General features: G+C 41.8%; 1 protein-coding gene across 8 annotated transcripts in view; it reads left to right on the top strand.

The window, feature by feature from the left end:
* The window catches only part of LOC108103196 (voltage-dependent T-type calcium channel subunit alpha-1G), a 90,545-nt gene that overhangs the window by 15,404 nt on the left and 52,186 nt on the right, over positions 1 to 22,955 (top strand). For all 8 annotated transcript variants that reach the window (XM_041818444.1, XM_041818445.1, XM_041818447.1 and 5 more), the window contains one exon: positions 9,174 to 9,204. The gene's annotated coding sequence lies outside the window, so the exon portion shown is untranslated. The remainder of the gene's footprint in view (positions 1 to 9,173; positions 9,205 to 22,955) is intronic.

The raw sequence follows: 22,955 nt of genomic DNA, 5'->3' as shown, positions 1-22,955 counted from the left end.
ACCGCAAAATGCAATGATCCCCGGCGAACAGTGGTTCAAAGTTCATTATTTAGGGGAGTGCACTAAGTTAAGCAGCGCCCGAACCCCCCGCCCCACCAAACCATACAATTTATCAACAGTGGGCTTTGAGGGGATCAGAAACCACATTGCCAGTGACTTATTAAAAAAGTGTTTTGTAGAATGAACTGAGTTGGTATTGTAGTTCTGATTGAGAGAGATTGAAAGAAAAGGATAAGATATATAACATATAGTTGTAAAAAACTTAAATAGATTTATTTTAAGATTTTACAAGATTTTTAAGAGAGCAAGAAAAATACTTAAACGACTGGTTGACGTCCGTGATTCTTGGGTAATTTTGTATTTGAACTTTGAGCACCAATCGAGCTCACAGCGTTCCAAAACATTTATTTTTAAATGGTTTTCCCGGTATTTTGTTTTTGGCTGATTACACCCACTGTGCCATATGGACTAGTGCTGTTTTTCAGTAGCTGCTGCCGCTGCCGCTGCTGCTGCTGTTGCTGTTGCTGTTGCTGTTCTATTTTTATGCGACGTTGGCTAAACACTAAAAGTAGGCAAACAAACAGTCAGCCAGGGGCGGACAGTGAGTGGGGTCCATGAAATCAACGAGGGAGAAGGCTAGAAGGGAGCAACCAACCACAACAAAAACAAAAACAAAAACAGAAGCAACAAGGACATGGCATAAAAAGGATTTACCAAACTGAAACTGAAACTGAAACTGAACTGTGCGGCGTCTTAGCAAGTTTGTTGCGCGTATGGGAGAGAGGAAGAAAATTCAGAGGCACATGTACATCTGTTCGGATATGCTGCTACATGTGTTTGCAACAGAGGATGAGGACAAAAGGGTGGGTGGCGAAAAGGGGATAAAGATGAGAAAGCACCTGCTGCCCGGAAACTCTACCTCCCAATCCCTTTTCGGCCACTTGCCGTGTGTGCACTAATCACATTTGGGGGCCATTCGCGCAATTCCGACTTTGGTCTTGGAGACTCGGACTCGGTCTCGGACTCGGTCTCTTCTGTCTGCCTCTTGTTTTGCCACTCCTTAGTGCCCCTTTTTTGTTCAACTACACTTGAGGAAATACTAACTTAAAACACAGAAATTATCACTCAAATTATTCACTCAACAAGCTTATAATGATGGAAAAGTAATCAAAGCGATTTTGGTTTATGGTAACTAAGCAAATGGAAAAGTTTTTATTATAATATTTTCACAATTTTTACGTTCTATGATTTCTCTAGAGTCTTAAAACGTAGCTTAGGGACCTTAATTGGGGCACTTAAATACGAAGTGAAAGGGTATTAAAACTATTATTTAGTAGAAAGCTTTTTTAGATTCCCCAAAGACTTAAAGAATACCATTTTTAGACTTCCTTTGTGCCTAGTTTAATAGATTTAATAAGTACAACCTTAAAAATAAAGTTCTAGGCTAGTTTTTCGCACAGTGGCGGGTCGACCCGCATAGTTTCAGCAACTTGTTAGACATGCGCTTCCGCTTACGTTGTTTCCGCTTCCGTTTCCCGCTGCCTGCCGCAGTTGCCACTTCATTTTTTTTTCCTGCTCAGCTCTTGTTGCTTCTGCGGCACATCCACCTTCTCCAGCTTTCATTTTCTTTTTTTTTTTCTTTTTTTTCTGGGCAGGATTTATGCGTGTCAGATTTTCATGGACATGGGGCTGGCTGGTTGGAGGGAGGTTAAGGTGGAGGAGGAGAAGGAGGAGAAAGAGGAGTTGGATAAGGGGCCGGAGAAAAGGAAAAGGGGCATCACAGCAGCCACATGTGCGCCATAATTCAAACTTAACGGTGCTGCCAGAGACGAGTGACTTGCAGCACCTGTGCTCGCAGATCGGGTGGGATTAGCCTCGGGCAGAAGATGATTCCGGGCCAAATATGTTTGCCACGATTTATTCTTCTCCCTTGGCCAGCCGTGCGGCACTGGGCATAATTTGCTTAAATATTCATCTCGTGGGAGGACTTCAACGGCGCATGGAGATTAAATTTACTTAAGCTAATCATAATGCACTGCTTGCAAATGGGCAACTGCTTAAATCAAGCAGTTCTTGGGGCTCAGCTGAATGTAATAATATATTTATATTGATATATGTCCGTATGTATATCTTTCTGTAAGTGTCATAAGCTTTGGAAAGTTGCAAGGAGTCGAATCTATAAAGTAAGCAGATAACCAACATAGTCAATTAGTCACCGAAGCCCATGCTCAGCAGATACAGCTGAATTCATGGAATGTTTGAATCTTCTAGAGATTAAATTACCAGCTCAACATACTGTTTTTTGGGATAAAATCAAAATTAGAACCTTTGGCAAAAAATTACAATATTTTTTCTGTGTTTTTATCTCTAACTTGGCCAAAATAAGGCACACAGCTGAAATCGCTACTGTTTTGTGCAGCAGACGATCTAAGCTAACTGTCCTATCATTTTTGGGCTGATATAGGAAAAATCAGTTTTTTGCAAAAAAAATCTATTTTCTGTAAGGGATAACACCATCTTTTTTTGTGAAAAATGCCAAACATTTCACATTTTCAACCTTGAATGCAGTTCTGTTAAGAATTAGAAAACAAACTTAACGAGGTATTACATTCCATATTCCGACCATTATTGGCTTAGTTATGAGGAAAATGGCAATGGGTCTTGGTTAAAATCAAGTATACGTCTTTGGGTAGCCGAAAGCTCGGTTTTGTTGCAGTTTCTTAGCTCTAACTTTGTCAGAACAAGACGCATGGCTAAAGCAATGACTGTTTTATGCAGCTAACTTTCAAAACTTAACATCCCTATACTTACTTTTTGCGTTATTGTTCTGATTTTTTGGTGCGAGCTCTGTTTTAAGGTCTGAAAAATCAGGAAACCGATTTTTAACAGAAAATTGCAACTTTTATTGCGGGTTTTTAGCTCTAGCTCGGTCAAAACAAGACGCACAGCCAAAAGAACGACTGTTTCGTGCTGCTATCGATCAATACTAACAACCCCTATCACTCGTTTTTCGATTTTGGGAAAATCAATTTTGGCCCAAATTTCGCATTTTTGATAAGGGGTACCATCATCAAAATTTTCAAAAATGGGCCAAAAATTAAGTTTCCCAGATTTGAATGCTAATCAATTGGGAATCTTAGCAATGAAGTTACGAGCCCTACGAGGTATTACATTCCTCATTTAGACCATTTTTGGCTTAGTTATGGGAATAATACTGCCATTCTGAAGGAAAATCGGGCTGAGCTGAATTTCGCATATTCGATAAGGGTAACATCATCTTTTTTTGTGAAAAATGACATAAATTTTACACTTCCAACCTTGAATGCAGGTTTGTTAAGAACTAGAAAACAAACTCAACGAGGTATTTCATTCCATATTCGGACTATTATTGGTTTAGTTATGAACAAAATACTGATCCTTTTTGGGGAAATCGGGACTAACCAGATTTTGTAAGGTAAGGCAAACTTTGTATATCTTCTTTGTGTATCTTCTTTTACATCACATGTGTATTTGTGTTTATAATTTAAAATATTTAACAATAATTTTAAGCTTATTAGTGAAGTTGTCCCCAAGATTTTCCACATCCTTTGGTGCTGGACTTGAAAGAGAATTTTGTTAGCATTATTTAGAGTTGGCATACTCGACATTTCTGGGATGCGGGAAAGGGTGAGTTTATCTTTTTAAAAAAGCTACAAAAAATCCATTTTGAATTCCGCTTGGTTAGCGCTGCATAGCAGGCAGCTTTTCTCCGGGTAACCGCAGTAATCCTGGCCGTTAAAAAAGTACAAAAAAGAAAAAAAGGAAAAACAAATGCAAAGCGACTTACGTCGACAATTAAAATCAAAAAAAAAAAAAATAAGGAAAATAAAAAGCAAAAGAATCTTTTGATTAAGTGCTGTCTGACGCCGGCAGAAGAGGTCGCCGCTGTAGCGAGCGGTGGGCGGGTTGGTCGTCTGTGGGCGTGGCCAGACAAAGGGCGTCGGCAATTAATTTATGAGGCCCACTCAACGCACACAAACACCCAGGCATATTAATTAATTACTGTGATTTCTTTTAGCGCGTTTGCTTTTTTCGCTCTCTCCCTTTTTTTTTCTCTCTCTCGCTTTTCCCGCCCCGCCCACTACGGTACGCCTCCTTTGCTTCATCCGTTGATTTATGGCCGTCAACTGAGCTGCTCTCAGCGTATTTACTGCTTATTACAGAACGGCAGCATAATAACAAAACAAAGTGTATGTGGATGATGGGGAGGGGGTGGCAGAAGGGTAGTGGGAAAGTGGTTGGGAACGGGGGCGAGCGGCGGAAATTGTGGGTCAGCTGGCTGTGAATTTTTCCAGCGGAGGTCGCGGATACGTTTTTCCCCCCCGCCCGCGTTCGTCATTGCCGTTTGGCTGGCTGTACTTTGTTTTACTTTTTAGTGGCCAACGAAGGCAGATCGGTGGGGTATATCCATTATCTTAAGCTATAGAAACTTAAAAATATATATATATATATCTATAGCTAAAGGTAACTTTTTATCAGTTTAATTGAAATTTTTTCCCAATTTTTATGATAAATTTTGCTTTTAATAGAAGTTTTCCAGCTAAAAACCAAAATCCAATTTTTAAGACCACCAGAAATTGGAAAACAATAGCTGTTGCTTTTTTGTTTTTTTTTTCTGTTGCAGTTTCCATTTAGTATCAGGTATCTATTTAGTCTCGAAACTCGGAAAAGCTACATTTTCCAACTACCAACTTGTTTCTTTTTGTTCCTCTGCTTTGCTGGTTTTTCCCCACAATGCGCTTTGTGTGCACGTGGCGCGCCTTCGAGTGTCCATTGTCCTGCCAGCCGCCCACTTTCTGGTCCGCCCATCTACTCGTCCGCCCACACTTTTCCCTCAACGCTTTTCTCTGGGGCCAATTGTCAACTGGCCAAGAACAACAAGCAAGTTGGCGAGAAGAATGGGCACGAGAGAGCCGAGGAACAACAATCAGTTAAGTTATCCTAAATAAACACATTTTCCAAGCACGCAGCGCCAGCATTTTCCACTCCATCCATCCAGCCCTTTCCCCTGCTTCTCCACTCGGGGAAAACTGAAAGGAAAATTTGCTTTTGGTCTTTGCACTAAGCAAACTGTTGCGTCGGCCAAGACCGAAACATTGAAAGACCAAAAAAAAAACCAACCAAAAAGCAAAAAAAAAAAAAGAAAAACAAGGCTAAGACGTTGTTGTCCAGGTTTCAAATTAAACTGGAAAGAAAAACAAATTAGGCAAACGCCGGACACAAAGCATTCGTCTGATGTTTACCCAGTGGGAAGAAGGTGGGTTGGGGTTGGCTACTTTCTATATAGGATTAGAGAGAGTGAGAGAGATAGAGAGGGCGGGGCGGCCGGGTCAAATTAAAAGATGTCCCCAGAATGGTAATTGCTCTAGACTCTCTAGAAAGGACTTTCTCGACTACACACAATGGACAGCAGGGGGGCTTGACTTATGACCTGGCATTTACATGGATTCCCAGACAAATTCCCACTCATTTATCGCCACTTAAAAGGGGTTTTCCATTGCCATTTTCACTTTGGCCGCCATCAATCATGTCCAGAGTGTTAACCTTGCACTTGGGGGAACACCCATTTGAATCCATTTTTCCTATCAATCGATCGATTGGAGCAATCAGTGGCCTTTAAAGTGGCAAGTATGTGAAGAAATATGTGGCAGGTAGCTTAATGCCACAATGCGATTGCAAAGTGCTAGCGATTTTGTGTCATTTGCATATTTCATGAACACACACACACACACAGACACAGACTGGCTCATTGCGCTCTTTTAGCCAAGTTATTGCAGTGCGTCAAGTGCAGTTATCTGTCGCATATATAATATATCCAGTACAGTGCGTTTCATAGAATGGTTTTTATTAATATTAAAGACTTACAAAAAGGTTTGCTTTTTACTTAGTCAGTGTTTTCCATAACTGCGCTAGTGTAATCCTTAAATCGATTAAATTAAAACTCTGGCCGCCTTATTGTTTTGAAACGCACTTTCTTTATTGCTGTCCATATATTCAACTCGTATATAGGTCATCATAATGCTTCAAGTTTGGTTGAAACGCTCTCGGAAAAACCTGGCAATGTGCAAAGCGTATGCAAATGAACATATCTGTGGGGAGATATGAACGTATGAAACTCATATACCATATATATATATATATATATATAAACACACACACTCTGAACTAAACTACACTCGAAACAGAAAAGTTACCCCAAAATAGTTGACCACTTTAAAGTGCGTTCGAAAAACTTGTACAAAAGATTTAAGGTTTTTGTGTGGTGAAAACTTCAAGAGCCGCCTTGCCTTTTTGTCTAACTTTTCCCAAAAGTTATTCCTGTGTCTTGGGAATTTCCACAGATTTTTGTTCTTTCTAATTTCCAAGTTGTAAATCTGCCTAGTTAAGGTTGTGTTACCAATTTGGATAGTGACGGTAAGTGAAAGAAAAAATTATCATAGCCTACTGTTAGGGGTCTAAAAAGTGATTTCAAGTCCCTAGAGATTTTTCTTGACAGTTTTTATGTACTGTGCGTTGAGCTATATACTCGTACATATATGCATATGAGTAAATAGATAAACACCCCTCCACCCCCTCTACCTAACCACGCCCATTTCCCTGCTTCGCCGACCATTTTGCGTATGCCCGCCCGTATGCATTATAGATGCAAAAAGGCCGACGGCGGCAGTGAGGCTCACTGTCCCATTGCCCACTGTCCCTTTGCCTTGTCCATCATCTGGAAGAAGAGAGAGAGAGAGAGAGGGAGAGAGAGAGGGGAGATATTCAGGGGCGGCGGTGGACTGTGGGGCTTGTTCTCTCTTTCCCGCACAGCCCATTTCATTTTTAATAGTTTCAGTCGACGAACGTCGGCGGCGGCATTTCATTTGCCGTTTGTTTACTTTGCAAACTGGGTCTCGTCTCGCCTGCTTCCCCTCTCTTTATACCGCCTCACCCTCCGCTCTGCGTTTCCTCCCCCCCGGCCGTCTCTGTCTTACGTTTTCCGCAAATCAAACAGAAAACGCAGCCAAAAAATGAAAAAAAAAGAGAAGAAGAAAAACGAAAAACGAAAATGTATGAAATTTGCTTTTCTGTTTTGGTTTTTTCCCCTCATTTTTTGTTTTGTTCTTCAACATTTATTGTTGATTTATGCGCCGCAGCGTTCACTTTAAGCCAGTCACGTTTTTGATGAACTTTACCTTTCGGAAAAGCATTTTCCCACTGCCTGGTAATAGGGCGGACCAATTAGTTTGCACATGGAAATCCGCAGCTTGGGACAAATTTTCCAGTTAAATGTGAAAGAGCGGGGGAGTGGAAAGAGAAGAGCAGAACAGGTGGATACACAAAAGTGCAAGTACAGTGAATACTCATTTTCAAAGCCAACTTTGAGGCACAAAATGTTATAATATCAAGAAGATTCTTTGATCCAAACTTCCTTTTGGGTCTAAGAATTATATTTAGAAAAATTCCTTAATATTTGTTTATATAGAAGTTCCACTGTATGTATACGTAGAAAACTCACTGCGGTTTTGTTTACAATCCGCTCAAGGCGTTAACCCAAAAATAAAAGAAAACGCCTTTAAAGAAACAGTGTTGGTGGAAAAAGAAAATAGCCAACGTCTGCCCGTAAACAAACCGCGCGTCGGCAAAGGTGACAAGTAGAGGAATATGGTGAAAGTGAAAAAGTGAGGGAAAACATTTTGAGAAAAGCGTCAGGCATCGCTTCACCTTTAAAGCCAGTTGATAAGTTCGCGCCGTCATCGTTATGTCAATTGAATGATGTCACTCGAGGAGATGTGGCATAAAATAAACAAAAATGACGAGAGCCGCAGACGCGCGCAGCAAGCGCCAGACACACACTTAGACACACACATACCAAGACTAACATTGCAAAGAGACAAAAGATTTGCTCAAAGGATGCAAAACTTAAAGAGGAGCTGGGGTTGGACTGGGGATTCAAGCGTCAACGTTCTCTCTAGGCCTCTCACTATTATCAGCTAAGCTACTAGAGCTAGAAAATGTGAGAATTTTTATTAATAAACCTAAAAAATAATCTTTAAAATCAGAAAATAGAAATTCTCTAACAAATTCAAGCTTAAAGTGCACACAAAGCGCATCTTAAAGGACGTCAAAGGATTAAAAAGTGACACATTTGTCGCCTGCTATGTCTACGTGCTAGTGTGTGTGCGTGCGTTAATCCATTCATATTTTATGTCCGTCGTATGCCATAAAATCAAAATAAAAGCCAAGTCCCCCTAGCCAAATCCAATGCCAAAGATGGTGCCATGTAGCCAAAGAGTCCATATAGCCGTACAGCCATATAGATATGGACCAGACCTCGGCTTGGCTAAGCCAAGCATGCATATACAGTGCATCTCTATATATATATATAGTCATAGTCATAGTCATAGTCATAGTCATAGTTCCGTGGCTGTAAAACAGGATTTGCATAGCATCCCGGCCAGATTTGCATGCAGATGGCGATGGCGGCAGTAAGTTTGACATTGTTGCTCATTGCAACCAACGAGCTGCATCTAATGCAAATGCACAAATGCGATTTATGACAAGCGAGAGGCATCAGCTGAGATATATATGGGTGTACGTACGCGAGGAGGAGAGGAGTCGTCATATCTGGCAAATATATAGCGCCTTGTTTTTGCCCTCACACTCGAACACGCATAACTCGCATATAGGGTACCCCATTCCGCCGCCACTGTCAAGTCATCCATCATTCGGCCTGTCTGTCAGTTGGCCCATTAACGCCCCGGGGACGAGACCGACCCCCTCCCACATCCCGGGGCCAGAATAACCTGGGCCATGGTCATGTGATATGGCTTAGTTCAACATTTGTCTACCGCCAGCTTGACTCTGGTGGAAATTCAATGAAAAAATATTTGATTAATTGTCCCGAAATGGGAAATGTTTACCTAGTTCTTGGTTTCGTTTACCAATGGCTTACGCACTGAAAGGACTGGATTAACACTTGATAAACATTCGGTTTTGGTTTAAGGACGGCAGGGAAGGGTGATTGGCGTTGTCACAAACAGAATGGGGGCTTGATACATTTTCAATCGTTGTATGTCTTAAAAATGATTTATAAAATATCTCAAATTACCTTGACTTCTTACTAAAATAACTCTTTTTGTTTTTCCTTACAGGGTCCCTTTCTTTCTCCTGAGCTCGACACATGTAAGCACTACTCTATTGGTTAGATAGATTTCTGAGTAAGTTTGAATAAGTTAAGGTGTAGAGAGTGAGAAGAAGGGAAGTTCGTGAAAAACAGCTTTTAAGCCTTTCTTAGGTGCTAAGAATGGGAAGCGCGGAGAGGGCGCTGATGAGGTAGCCTTAAGATGATAATCTCTGTAAGAAGCGCCGTGGACAGGCGATCATCTTCTGTAGTTTTAAAGCAGGCTACCGAAAATGTTTCCTACCAGCTTTCTCTCTTCTAGCTGGCAAAGTATTCGATTTAAATATTTTATTGGTGAAAGTTTGCCTCTCGTTCTCGCTTTCGTTGCGAGCTTTTCGCAACCTTATTTTTTCGGGTTACCTGCTACATCACTTCAGCGCCCCCCAGAGAGAGAGAGAGAGAGAGAGACTGTTGCATTATTCATTAGGGTTGCAGGAGCAGGAGGAGAAGAAAAAAGAAGGGCAGGGTAAAACAACATGGCCCTGGCCCGGCTTGACTAACAACTTCCGGGTGGGGGGAAATCGGCAATGGAAGGGGAAAGATGGCTGGGCAGCAGCGGAAATTGCAAGCATGGCCAAATAATGACTCACACAGACAATTCTGGGTGGGCCAAGGGATACCTTGGGGGTGGAGATGGCCAAATCAGCGCACTTGTCAAACATGTTGATGGACACTTGAAAGGCGACGACGACGACGACGACGACGATGAAGAAGAAACAGAGGCGAATTCGGTTCTTTATATATATCTATATAAAGAAGTCCACGGGGTGGGAAGGGAAAATAAAAGCCATTGCCTGATGCCACTAGCCAAATTGCTTTTAAAAATACGATTTTCCTGCTATATTCTTACGGTTTTTCTTTAGTTTTTTCTTATTTTTTTTGTGAATTACAAATGGGAATTCTCTTGGCTTTTTGTTAAATGCCTAAAAATAGTGTTTTGACGGAGATATGTGTGGGGGTGGTGGTGTTTGTGAGTCATAAAAGTGCCAGCGATATGAAATATGCTTAGTGTAGTGTGTGTGTACTCCAAACTAACTTCCTGCCTCGTGCCTCATCCCTGGAAAAACATATTCATAATCGTTGAGGAGGCATATCGAGCATACGCCATGTGTGCCATATATTGAGGAATGAGTTGGTGGGTCAGACAACCGCTCAGCCGACTTGGCGCCGCCGGCCTGTCAACGCAGTCAAGTTCCATTTCCTCCTCCTACGCCACTTTCGAGTGCCGTACATCCACTCAGTATGATGGCATACGGGGACGTACCATATCAATTCCTGGCCATATCTGGCGATATATATCGCTGGCTATGCACACAAATGATTTATTTATTTATTTGCTTATTGCCAAATGCCAAAATGACGCAGCTGCCACGATATCGTACTCGTACCAGTCTCCCCCACGCCATCCACCCTTCCACTTTTCCACCCACATGAATCTATTTTCCAATGGGACGAAATGCAGAATTGGCTAAAACAAAAAAAAAAAGTAACACACCCAGAAAAAAACATTTAAAAAAAAAAAAAACGATGTAAAAGCCGACGCCAAAAGCAACAGCAGTTTTCCCGCCAAACAACTTGATTGAGCGGCGAATAGAACACATGTTAGATGGATTTTCCGGGGGGTTTTCCACGGAGTTAAATGTGCAGCAATCACATGGCACATGCAAGTTGATCGCATACGCTACGGTTGAGTAGGTTACCATAGCAGACTTATTTAATCAACTCTGTGGATTATTTAAATTTAAATTCTTGGAAAAGTTTCCATGAGTTTGAGAAAAGCCCAACCTTAAACGTAATGATTAAGTAACCAGATCACCTGCCATCCATTTACAATCCCTTTGAGGTAATGGACTTGCAGTTGCTTGTAATTAAAATGCCATATCTGAACAGATATACAGATTTATAGCTCTTGGGCCATGCATATATCATTCGCCCAATTGGAAACACAAAACCCCCCCCCGCTGACCACCCGACCCCGTGTAATCCGTAAACCCGAAAACCCGTAGACAATTACGGAATCTCCATTTGACAGACTGAAGAATGAACTCGCCATTGCCATTGCCATTGCCATTGCCATTGCTTTCCTCGAAGTTCTGAGTTTTCGGGGGAAATTGCCTCATTTCCCAGTGTTTGCCGGGAAAGTTTCCCATCGCCCACCAGCCGACCCCATCCCCCTTTTGCGTTTGTCATTAATTACGAGCCGAGCCAGAAGCTCGCCGGTTTCGGTAGATCATTAGTCCACTTGCTAATGGCCCACAAAACAAAGGAAATTTTCTTTTCTCCCTGTCTGTCGATAGCTGCTCGCTTTTCCCCCCCCCGCCACTGTGCACTTAATTATGAAATTATGTCTTTTGTCATTTACTTTGCTGCTGCCATTTCCCGCAAAATGCGTTTTACCAGATTTTCTCCAACAACAAATTCATTTTGGTTCCTATTTTTATACCCGGTACAAGGGAGTACTGTGTTTCTTATAAGGTATGTGATGGGTAGGCGTTTCTTATCGGATAAGATCTATGGTTGTATATACGAGGTGTGTTCAAAAAGTAAGGTGACTTTTCAAATTTCGCGGGCAACATATTTTCGATTATCGTTTTTTTTGTTTTGTTATATTGGTACACTCTTCCCTAACATCTGTACCAAGTTTCAATGGAACATCCTCTTTTGTTTGGTTGTGAGAGGCGTAAAGTTACAAGTTATTTTGCGAGCTCGGCGATTTTTTGCTATCGAAAAATATGGATCAAAGGATTTGCATCAAATTTTGTGTAAAAAATAAAATTAAGTGCTCTGAAACACTTGAAATGTTGACAGTGGCATACGGTGAAACTGTTCTGAGTAAAAAAAATGTGTACAAGTGGTACAAACTCTTCCAAGATGGCCGGGAAGATGCCAATGACCAGCCTCGCTCTGGACGCCCAAGCACGTCAACAACTGATGAAAACGTTCAAGCAGTGACGAAAATTGTTTTGGAAAATCGTCGAATCACTATCAGAGAAGTTGCTGAAGATGTCGGTATATCGCTTGGCTCGTGCCATGAAATTTTTTCAAACGTTTTGGGTATGAGTCGTGTGTCAGCGAAGTTTGTTCCGAAATTGCTGAATTTTGACCAAAAGAACCGTCGCATGAGCATCGCTCAAGAGCTGTTGAATGACGTCAACGACGACCCAGATTTACTCAAAAGGGTCATAACTGGTGACGAATCATGGGTATATGGTTATGATATCGAAACCAAAGCCCAATCGTCCCAATGGAAGAGCCCAGGCGAGCCAAGACCGAAAAAAGCAAAAAATCGCCGAGCTCGCAAAATAACTTGTAACTTTACGCCTCTCACAACCAAACAAAAGAGGATGTTCCATTGAAACTTGGTACAGATGTTAGGGAAGAGTGTACCAATATAACAAAACAAAAAAAACGATAATCGAAAATATGTTGCCCGCGAAATTTGAAAAGTCACCTTACTTTTTGAACACACCTCGTATATAGTTTGGCCTTTAAGGGTATATAGAATTCAGGATAAACTATATAAGTTACACACTCTGTTAGTCAGCTTAACTTTAATTCAAACTAAATCAAATCTTCTTTTCATTTTAATAATCATTTTTTCCTTTTCAGACTTTCATATATTATATAGATAGATCAGGTATCTTCTTAGCCTATCTAGCTTCTTTTCTCTATCGATTCAGTTGCCAAAAACCTATAAGTTTTCTAGGTGCTTGTGGAAAATGGAAACACATGTTGCTAGCGGAAATGGTTTGAGGGGGTGGTGGGTGTGTGTATTTGAGGTTTCTTGGTTTCTGGGCTTTTCTTTGGGAGAACCGTAGACAAAATCCTCTGACTTTGGCGCAACAGCTGGTAACTGTAATTTGGCAACGCCAACAGCCACGCCCACACCGTCTTCTAATTGCGTCCTTTTTGGGTTTGGGTTTCCCCCGCTAACAGCGAGACGGAAGGCTGTGTGGTGGTTGGAAAATTCTTCATCTTCAACTGGCAAATGAAATTTACATTTCTGACTTCATTTAACTTGGCAACTCTCTCTCTCTCTCTCTGTCTCTGTGTCTGAGTGCCGGATGCATGCTTCTGTGTGGCACGCTGACATATGCCAATTGACTTGCCACTTGGTAATTTAATATGTGTGCTCGCTCTCAACCTTCAGTGCTGGCGCAAAGACCTCGCATCTCTCTTTCTCTCTTCGTCCCCCAATCGTTAATTTTCATCCCAATGTTTTGGCCCCAAGCTGCCAAGGACACCGAAGCCATTGTTCATTCATTCTTGTCACAAAACTGGGCGGCAGATTGTTCAAAAAAGGGGATGGAAGGAGGGAGGTAAATCAAAGTGAACATTTCACTTGGCCAAGACCGGAGAACGCGGAGGAGCCATTGTCCGATGGCCTTATGCAACTTTAATTGAATTGCACGCTAAGCCGGAGGGCCAGGACATGGACATGGGCAAGGACATGGTCGTGCACTGTCCCGAATTGGCCAGTAAAGTGCGTGAAATTCATAAACGAGTTTTTAAGGGGGAAGGAACTGGGATTAAATTATAAAGTACAGTATATATGCTATTAAGAAGGTTTTTCTTTTAAGAACTGCAATTGACTAGAAACATTTTTGGTGGCAGTGTCTTTTGGTAACAAAATCCTGCTTAGTCGCTTGCCCTATCAATAAATTATATCCTGTCGAAGATAAGATTTCACTTAAAGGACAAAACACTTCACACTTTTTCAAGCCCCCCTGACTTCAGATTTTCGCCAAGTGTCGTTCGATTTGTTGACAGGCCGAGGCGAAGAAATTTGCATTAGATTTATTGATTGGCCAATACGGACGGACGAATGAACGGAAGTGTGGGCGTAAATGTTAGAATGGTAAAATCCTAAAATGGTAAATTGCCTCAAGTGGCAAGTGGCATTTTGCCGAAAATGAAATTGCCGTGGCGTTTTGTGGTTTGTGTTTTTTCCCCTCAATTCGTTCTAGTTTGTTTTTTCTGCGGTTTATTTTGGGTTGTTTTTCGTTTTGGTTTGCCTGTAATTAGCATCGAAATAATGTCATTATAATGCTGATCCATTAAATATGCATTGCTGGCCATTTTGCAGCATTGGCCAGCCAGCGCGTGTACACACACACATTGCACATTAGATGCCAATTAAATTCTGATTTATTGCCAAAAACAGGCAGGGGTGGTGTGTGTTTTCAACAATTTTGTCAACAATTGTGTGGCCAATGCGGCGTATGCGTGATATTCAATCGTCCAATTATCGATTTCATTCGATTGACCTGATAAAACCTTTCCCATCTGCAAATTTTCAAATGCTTTCTCTGTGTTTTTGACTTCTTTTTGTCAGAGTTCTGGCCAAAAAGTGTCACAATGAGTGGTCATTAGGGTTATTATCAATTTAAATTTAAAATTAAACTTAATAGCCCATGAAATGGGTAGAAAGATAGAAAGAAGTTGGCTAGCTTGAAGGCTCTATGATTAGCTCAGTGATTTTGGTGGTTGAATTAGAAATTGTTAATAATTTATAAGACAAAACCTAATAGGCTGTTGAAGTTGATTAAAAGTCGTTTAAAATTCAAATCATTAAGACATGAGTAATTTCATTATTTTAATACAAAAACTTGGAATTTATTTAGTCAGTTTTTTATTAAATAAAATTCCAAAAAATAATATTTGTTTTACGTTCCAAATAAATTACAAAATTGGATAACAACTTCATGGGCATAGAGAGTGTAGGGCAGTAAAAACGGAAATTGGCGATTGGCTTTCATATTCAGCAGATATTAAATACTTTCCCTGCATGAATTTTCCAGCCAGCACACACACACACACACACAGACAAGCTCTCTCTAAGCTCTACATATGCATGGGATTCAGTTTCTATATGCATATATAATCCGATTTGGGCAGTCTGCTTTTCGGATGGGTGCTGGTGGGGTCTTTAATAAAACATTTCATTCTCGATGTTTCCATCAGCGTTGTTGCCCAGTTTTCGAATTGGGATGACGACCTGTGCTGATGGAGCGCCCCTGCTTAAGTTGTTTGTTTTTTGTTCTTGGCCTGTTTTCTGTTTTCTGTTTTCAGTCTCTGTTTTGTTTTTGTGTCCTTTTTGTTTATGCTGTTTATACTGTTGTTGTACTGTTGTTGTTGTTGTTGCTTAAGGCCAGGGCCAAGAGTATCTGGCTGTTGTCGCCATTGTCTCTTCGGGCCAAAAACAATGCCTAGTCCTAGTCCAAGAGATCCCAGCCGCCCGAGGCATTAATTACAACTGAGCTGAGCCTGGCTTGGCCTGGCCGTACAATTGGCCATTGTCTCGCAGGATTCAGATTCAGATTCAGCACCAGAATCAGGTGTAGACGAAGGTGCAAGTGCAGGGCCAGGATTCAAGGGGCAGCAGCCACCTATTGTTGGCCCAAAAACAATTGCAACTGCGCCGAGTGCCTTCCAAACTGCCGGAAGTTAGCTATTACACAGAGCGAAAAAAAGTGGCAGAATTTAATTTCAAAATCAACTATAAGCCTGCTTAATGTGTATATTAAGAAAGGTTTTCGTATTTATCATTTTTGTGGAAAAAATATTCATTTTCCGGCCAGGACTAGGCTTGTAACCGAAATTTCGTATTTCTTGTTGTTCATTACCTATAACTTCGTCATAAGAAGCAGCACAGCTAAAATAAAAACAGTTTTCTGCTGCTAATGACCAACACTAACTGCCCCTATCACTCGTTTTTCGATTTTGGGAAAATGAATTTTAACCCAAATTTCGCATTTTTGATAAGGGGTACCATCATCAAAATTTTCAAAAATTGGCCAAAAATGAAGTTTCCCAGATTTGAAAGCAAACCAATTGGGAATCATGGCAATCAAGTTACGACCCCTACGAGGTATTACATTCCTCATTTGGACCATTTTTGGCTTAGTTATGGACAAAATACTGTCGTTTTGAGGGCCAAATTAAGCCAAACGGAATTCCGCATTTTCGATAAGGGGTAACATTATCTTTTTTTCAGAAAATTGCCTAAAATTTTACCTTTTCAACCTTGAATGCAGTTCTTTTAAGAATTAGAAAACAAACTCAACGAGGTATTACATTCCATATTCGGGTTATTATTGGCTTAGTTAGGAGCATAATTTTAAGGCTTTTCGACCTATGATTTCTGTCCGTGTAGCGGTGGATGGTCCTATGTTTGTCCGTGTCGTCTTTGGTTTGTTAGCCCTCATTGTTTGGGCCAAACTGCTGCTGCCTTTGGTCCTCCGTCCGTGTCATATCGTGTCCCTTGGCTGGCATTGTTGGCATTTGCGCTGCGGGGCTCAGTTAAATTGATAAATGCACCTGGCTAACTGTATTCCCACCCACCACCCCTCACCATTCCGCCATTTTACCTGCGTCTTGCTTCAATTGGAATCCTGGATCCTTTTTGGCTTCCGTTCTATGGCATGGAATGGGTTGGTATGGGCTAGGATGGGCTCTTTGTGCCCCGAGGCCATTTGTGCCATTGATTTGATTGCTGGCTGCGATCATCTAATTGATGGGATGTGCTCTCACAGCTGGGAAATGCTCGATGAGAGGGCTTATATGTGCATTTGTGGGTCAATTAATTTCGAAACTGACACGACTCTCGGGGTTTTGATTAGTGTAGCCAGATGCCTTATCAATAGATAACAATTGGGGGATATTGTAAAGGCGAAAAGAGGATAGAGATGGGATTTAAATGTTTCTATTAGACTTTGTGCATTTCCCACCTTGACTACCTTGACATATACATACCGAAAATCGTGATCACGGACTCGACTCCTAGGGTCCCCGTTCTCGAAGGCTTCATTTTTGTGGGCCACGTGTGTGCCTGACATTCGCGACCTTGAGCCTTCGATTGCTGGGTGGATTGGGTTACTTTTTGGGGGGCAGAGTCGACACTCTAGTTGCATCAACAGATGGCACAACCCTTTGGCAAAGTCCGTATTGTTGCCTATTTCACAGCGATTCGCGACACGGCCAATTGCCTTGAGTGGGGAGTGGTAAAAAGAGGGGTTGGAACAGGGGCTGGGTTGAACAGGTGGAGAAAATAGCAGATGGGAACCGAGTGGCAAGCTCTTGATGTTGTCAGTTGGCTTAGAAATGCTGCATAAAGCCCTGTCGAGTCGCACGAAGCGGGCCAGAATAACAACAGCTGGCATACCACCCACACTTACACCCTTTGCCAACCACCAAACACACCCAACCAACTATAGAAAAGGGGCTCTCCACAAAGCAATGTCAGCTGCTCAAATGCAACTGGCACACGTGCACTGAGGGGAAAGTGAATTAGTACAGAAAAAATGGGAAAATTCTGAAATGAAAATACGATTTTCAAGACTTCTTCTGGAAAGCATAGAAAGTTTAAACAAATTAGCTTAATGATGTATAAAAGAAAGTCAATATTTAATACCAATTAATATTAATTGGAGGTCAAATCAGAGGCTTCATCGCTGACCTCGGGTCATAGCTTGAATAAGCTTAAGTTTCCCAGTCAGTTTGTGATTTAAGATATTATTTTTTGTTCGCTCTGTGCAGACAGCCAAGTTTTTCCTTTGCCGACTGAAGCACTTTTAGCCGCCTTTGTGCTGCACGTGCTCTTTGTTTTTTTTTTTTTTTGCTTGTTGGTTCCACCTTGGAACACCCGCCTTTCTATCCACCGCCCACAAACCACCTGACTAGTAGTGTAAGGTCGTCGGAATCGCTGGCTGCTGCTGGTTGGGGGGAGCACACTGCGCACTTGCCGCTTTTAATGAAGGCATTTAGCAATACGATGCCGAAAATAAAAAAAAATGAAACGAAAACGAAAGCGATGGCGAATCGTAGTTACACTTGACCTTTGACTTGCCCAGATGAAGAGGTGCAGAGGAAGCTGCAGCTTCGATGGCGATTCTCAACTTACCAGTCGACGCCCTTCAATTCCTTGAAACCCCGAAAGTACGAAGAAAAGCTATGAAGCTTTCTTTTATGGTTTTTTTTTTTGTTAAATCGAAATAACATTCAAATTTCCATCAAAGATTGTTTTTAAAATGAATCTGAGATCCTCTCAATTAAGTGCTGAAACTTTTTTAATGGCAAAGCAAATGCAGAGACTGGCAAACAATTCTTTTAAAATAGAGAACAACTTTCGGCTAAGTGCTATTAAATCTGGTAAGCAGTAAGCTGGAAGAACTTTAAAAGCTGTGTCCTTAAAGTGGAAAACATTTGCATCCTGCTTAACATCCTGATCCTGCCACATCCTGACCCAACCATATGTACATACGTCCAAAAAGTGTGACAACGGCACATGGTCACCTAAATGAAAACCAAAGTCTAAATTGCAGAGCAGCAGCTGAAAACGGAGCTCAAGTGCCGGCGGCCATGCGTGGAAAAGCCCGTGAAAAGTGGATGCGGGGTATAAAGGTCGTGGAAAAACGCGGATGGCAGTGTCGCACTTGGGACAACTTTTTTGTCTTCCTTTTATTTTTTATTTTTTTTTTCTTCTTTTCTCTCGCATGGCAGCAGATGGCAAATGACCCGCGGCCCGGACTGTCCAAAGTGGTGACCCCGCATTTCGGTATCCCATTGCCATTTCCATTCCCATTCACGATCCCGATTTCCCGGAATACGACTGGACGACTGACAAGCGCTAATTGATTCCAAGACCCCCCTTAGGGTTTTGCCGAAAAACGCGACAGCGACGACGACAACTGTTGGCCGACAAAACAGCTTAATTATATTTCTCGAGTTTCGAGTTTTTGCCAATTGTGTTTGCCAATGAAGAACGAGAGAAAAAAAAAAAAAAGGAAAACTAAAGAGGAGTTCCTTGCACTTCTTTCGGCCAGGTTAATTAATTTTTCCTTTTCTCAGCCGCCCAACCCCCGACAGGTGGCAAAGTTTTCATTCAATCAAGTGTGCCAAGTGCGCGGCCAAAAGAAGAACTTTGAACTTGAAGTTTTTTTGGCACCACCACACCGTCAGACCGCCACCTTCAGCCGGGCTCCTCATCTTTATCCGCCTCCCATGCCAGCATTTTAATTAGCCTAATTAATTTTTGGCACAAAAACCAAGAAAACCCCAGCCAAGAGCCAAAACTTTTCATGGCATTTCCTTCGATGCGAATGTGGGTGGGGGCGGGCTAGGCGGGATGCCTTTTATTTTATTGGTGGGTGGGTAGTTGGGTAGGTGGGTTGAAAAGGAAAGGGAAAAGTTGGAAAGGAAAGGAAAGGAAAGGGAAGGAAATGCAGTGGCAAAAGTTTCGAGAAGCTTGCCAAGAAAACGATGTGACGGTGCGTAGTTTCATAAATTGTTTCATAAAGCGACTGTAAAACAGCTGAGTGGCTGCCACAACAACAGGTTGTGGCGGTGGCAGGCAAAAATATCTATATATATGTTAAATCTTTGATAAGCAAGCGATTAGCCTTGTCTTTGCTGTGGTTACTCTAATAATCGATATTGCATTGAGACCCAAAATGTGGATGCAACCATAAAAACCGAAAGCGGAAACATAGCGATAATGTTCGTATAACAGGAACATTTCCCTTGTTAAATACCAATAATGGCAGAGCTGAAAGCTACCCTCAGCCCTTTTAGGAACCAGTTAATAAACATAAGTTTGAAGCTGGCCAGAATAGGAGAGGACGACCAATGGGCCAGGGCCAGCTGCTACTGCCGGAAGTATGCAGGCGGGCTGACAAACCCGTTTAGGAAGTTGAACGGCCTGCGAACTGCGAACAGAATGCCAGGAAGGAAGGCGGAAGTGTGTAATTTAAGCTGCGGGCGGAGGACGAAGGACATGGGACATGGGAATGGAGAGAGGGAGAGAGAGAGAGAGAGTGAATCAGGAAGCTTGCTAAACCAAAAATGCAACAAGCAACAGCTAACAAGCAGAGGTTTGCAGGCGGTGAGGATAAAACTATCAGGAATGAAGTTGCTACACAAAGAACAAAAAACTAAACTTGACTAAATGTCCATGGATGGGATATATGGATATATAAATCAGCTAAAAAATCGGCAAACAAATGATTTATTAAACAGAAAGTTCGTTGACAACGACATAAATTTGCATAGAAAAAAGTGGGTAAAGAAGCATAGAATGAAAAACTTGTTAAAATGAATTACAAATTCATATTTACAATATATTTTTTTATTTGCCAATTAATTGGAAATAAATACAAATTGCAATGATATTCTGTGCGCATCAAAATGCGATTATAACAAATTAATATTAGTTCAAAGTTGAATGAATTGATGGAAAGGTTACATTGATTTGATGGTGAAGGAGGGAAACAAGTTAAAAGCTCTTTTTGCAGTGCTCTAAGGCCCAAGGAGGCGGAAGAGGAGAAGGCAGATCTAGTCCATATTGAAGTCCAACTGGCCCAGTGGCAAAATATGCAAAACGGGCAAATGCACTTAGTCGATATGACCGCTCTTAGCCAAAAGTTGTTGCTGTTTGCCGGAGTTGCACATAAATCGTGGCAAGTTTTGTGCGCTCAAAGAGCCGAAAAATGACATCCAATGGTGGCAATGCCAGCCAAGAAGAAGCTGGAGGGGGATGAGTATGCAGAGCATTCAGGACCAGACCAGGACTAAACAAAACATTTATGGTCGGAGATGGTGAGAGGTGCTGCGAGGGGGCCAACAAATGGCAGCTTTGGCATCAACTCAAGTGGCCATAATGGCATAGACGATGTACAGGAAGCCACTGTTGTTGTTGTTGTTGTTCCCCGTAGAGAGGAGGGTTAGGGGAGGTTATGTGGGGAAGTGTCACAGGAAACAGGAAGTGCGGCAGATAGCAGAGCAGAAAGTTGGCTACGTCCCAGTTTTAGGACAACGACACCACCATCAGGCATCGGCATTGGCATCTCCATCGGCATCAGGTAAAGCCAGCACCACATCCCCCCATCATCCACGTCATCATCATCATCATCATCATTATTATCAAAGGCCTGGGCATATTTTGCAGCACTCAAAAACGTATCAACTTGTACAGATTCATCATTGGTTTTTCCTTCTCTCTTTTTTTTTTGCTATTTGTTTTTGCGCCTTAATTATGCGCTCATTAGACGACTGCCTTTGTGGCCCACGGACTTTCCTCTCCTCAGTTCAATTGAATGCTTTTCATTTCATTTCATTTGATTTCATTCCATTGCATCTCATTTCGTTTGGCTGCACTCCGAACTGACAAATTTCTTAATTGCAAGGCAGCTTTTTGGAATGCCTTTTCATTTACAGGAGAGAGAGAGTGAGAAAGGGGGATGGCCTGGCCCCGAAAAATGCAAACAGAAAGATTGAAAGCGGCAAAAAGCGAGAAAAATTCAACGGGGGGAAAAATGGGCCAAAAACAGAACAAAAATAAAAGAGAAAAACTTGAAAAACTAGAACGTACTAGTAGTACTCTTTGAAGAAGGAAAAATTAAGACTAGAACGGGGATCAGACTGACTATCTTTTGTGATATATATCATAAATATTATTCAAACTTAAAACTAAACCAAAGAGAACTACTCCATCTAAGTCTGAAATCAACATACCCTCCTAATGGGTATCCACCAGCAGATGGAGAGAAATCAGGGCAGTCAAGCGTGGGCGGGATCTGTTTAAAAACTAACCAAAATGGTGCTGCAAATGCGGCAAAGGGGGGTGTATCTTTGCCTAATGGCCGACGGCAAATGCAAAAAGGCTGTTGCCTGTTTGTTGCTGCTGCTGCTGTTCTCTGTTGCAACTTGGTTGGGCAACCTTGAAGTTGCACAGAGAATGCAGAAAGAAATTGAATTTAATTCAAATTGAGCTTGCCGCACACCGAACAAAAGAAATGAGAAATGCTCTAAAAAGAGCTCAACAATGTCTTGGCATAGTTACCCTTCCATCTTTCATCTCAGCCTCTGACCTCCAGCCTCCAATCTTCAACCTCTCAGCCCACCCAACTACCATCCTCTCTAACCAACCTTATATCTAGTCGTCTCTTTTTGTGGCATGTGCTTAAATAGACAAGTTTATTGCCAGTTTTGGGGCCTGTGGGGCAAACAATGACGAGGCCAAAAGGGTAGACAAGTGCTAGGCCATGTTGTTGCTGTTGCTTCTTTTGTTTTTTAATATTCTTACACATTCTTACACTGGCAAAGGTCAAAAGTGTGCGTTCTGTTTCGTTTTTGTTTTTGTTTTTGTTTTTGTTTTTGGTTTTATTTAGCTTAGCACTAGGTCAAAATGCTGGGACAGTTGTCATGTGGCTAGCGAGCGGGTCTCAAGGTGAGCAACTTGAGTCCAAAAGTTCCATATTTCAGTTGCATATCTCAGTCAGTTTCTGTTACTGTTACTGTTACTGTTTCTGTTTCTGAGTCCAGTTTGGGTTGTGGGTTTGTGTCATGTGTCAGAAATTGGACAAGATCCTGGGTCTCTTTTCCGTATCTTTCGGCTGCAGTCTCAGCACATTTTGGGTCCTGTGTTTGCCTTCGGTTATTCATAGAGTTGGTTGGTCCGTTGGTGGGCTTTCTCTGAGCTTAATTGTCATACATTTCTCTTTTTAAGATGGGTTGGGGGGGATTGAGGGGATTGAAGGGTTTTGCGGGGATGAGGACTTTTTATGACGGCCACTGAAACTGGGTTAAAACGACCGAAACACTCTAAACTGTGGACGGTAAACGAAGGGTCAAGATGGCCAAATTTGGCAGGAATATATGTATGTATTTTTTCTGGGCTTGCATTGGCTGAGTGCGGAACAGTTCAGGGTTGTTTGCCCCGAGAACTTTTGTAGCTTTGCCAAGACTAACTAACGAT

This window comes from Drosophila eugracilis, unplaced genomic scaffold, assembly GCF_018153835.1.
Source record: "Drosophila eugracilis isolate 14026-0451.02 unplaced genomic scaffold, ASM1815383v1 contig_2167, whole genome shotgun sequence".
Taxonomy (NCBI): Eukaryota; Metazoa; Arthropoda; class Insecta; order Diptera; family Drosophilidae; genus Drosophila; species Drosophila eugracilis.
This window is presented reverse-complemented; position numbering and strand designations above follow the sequence as displayed.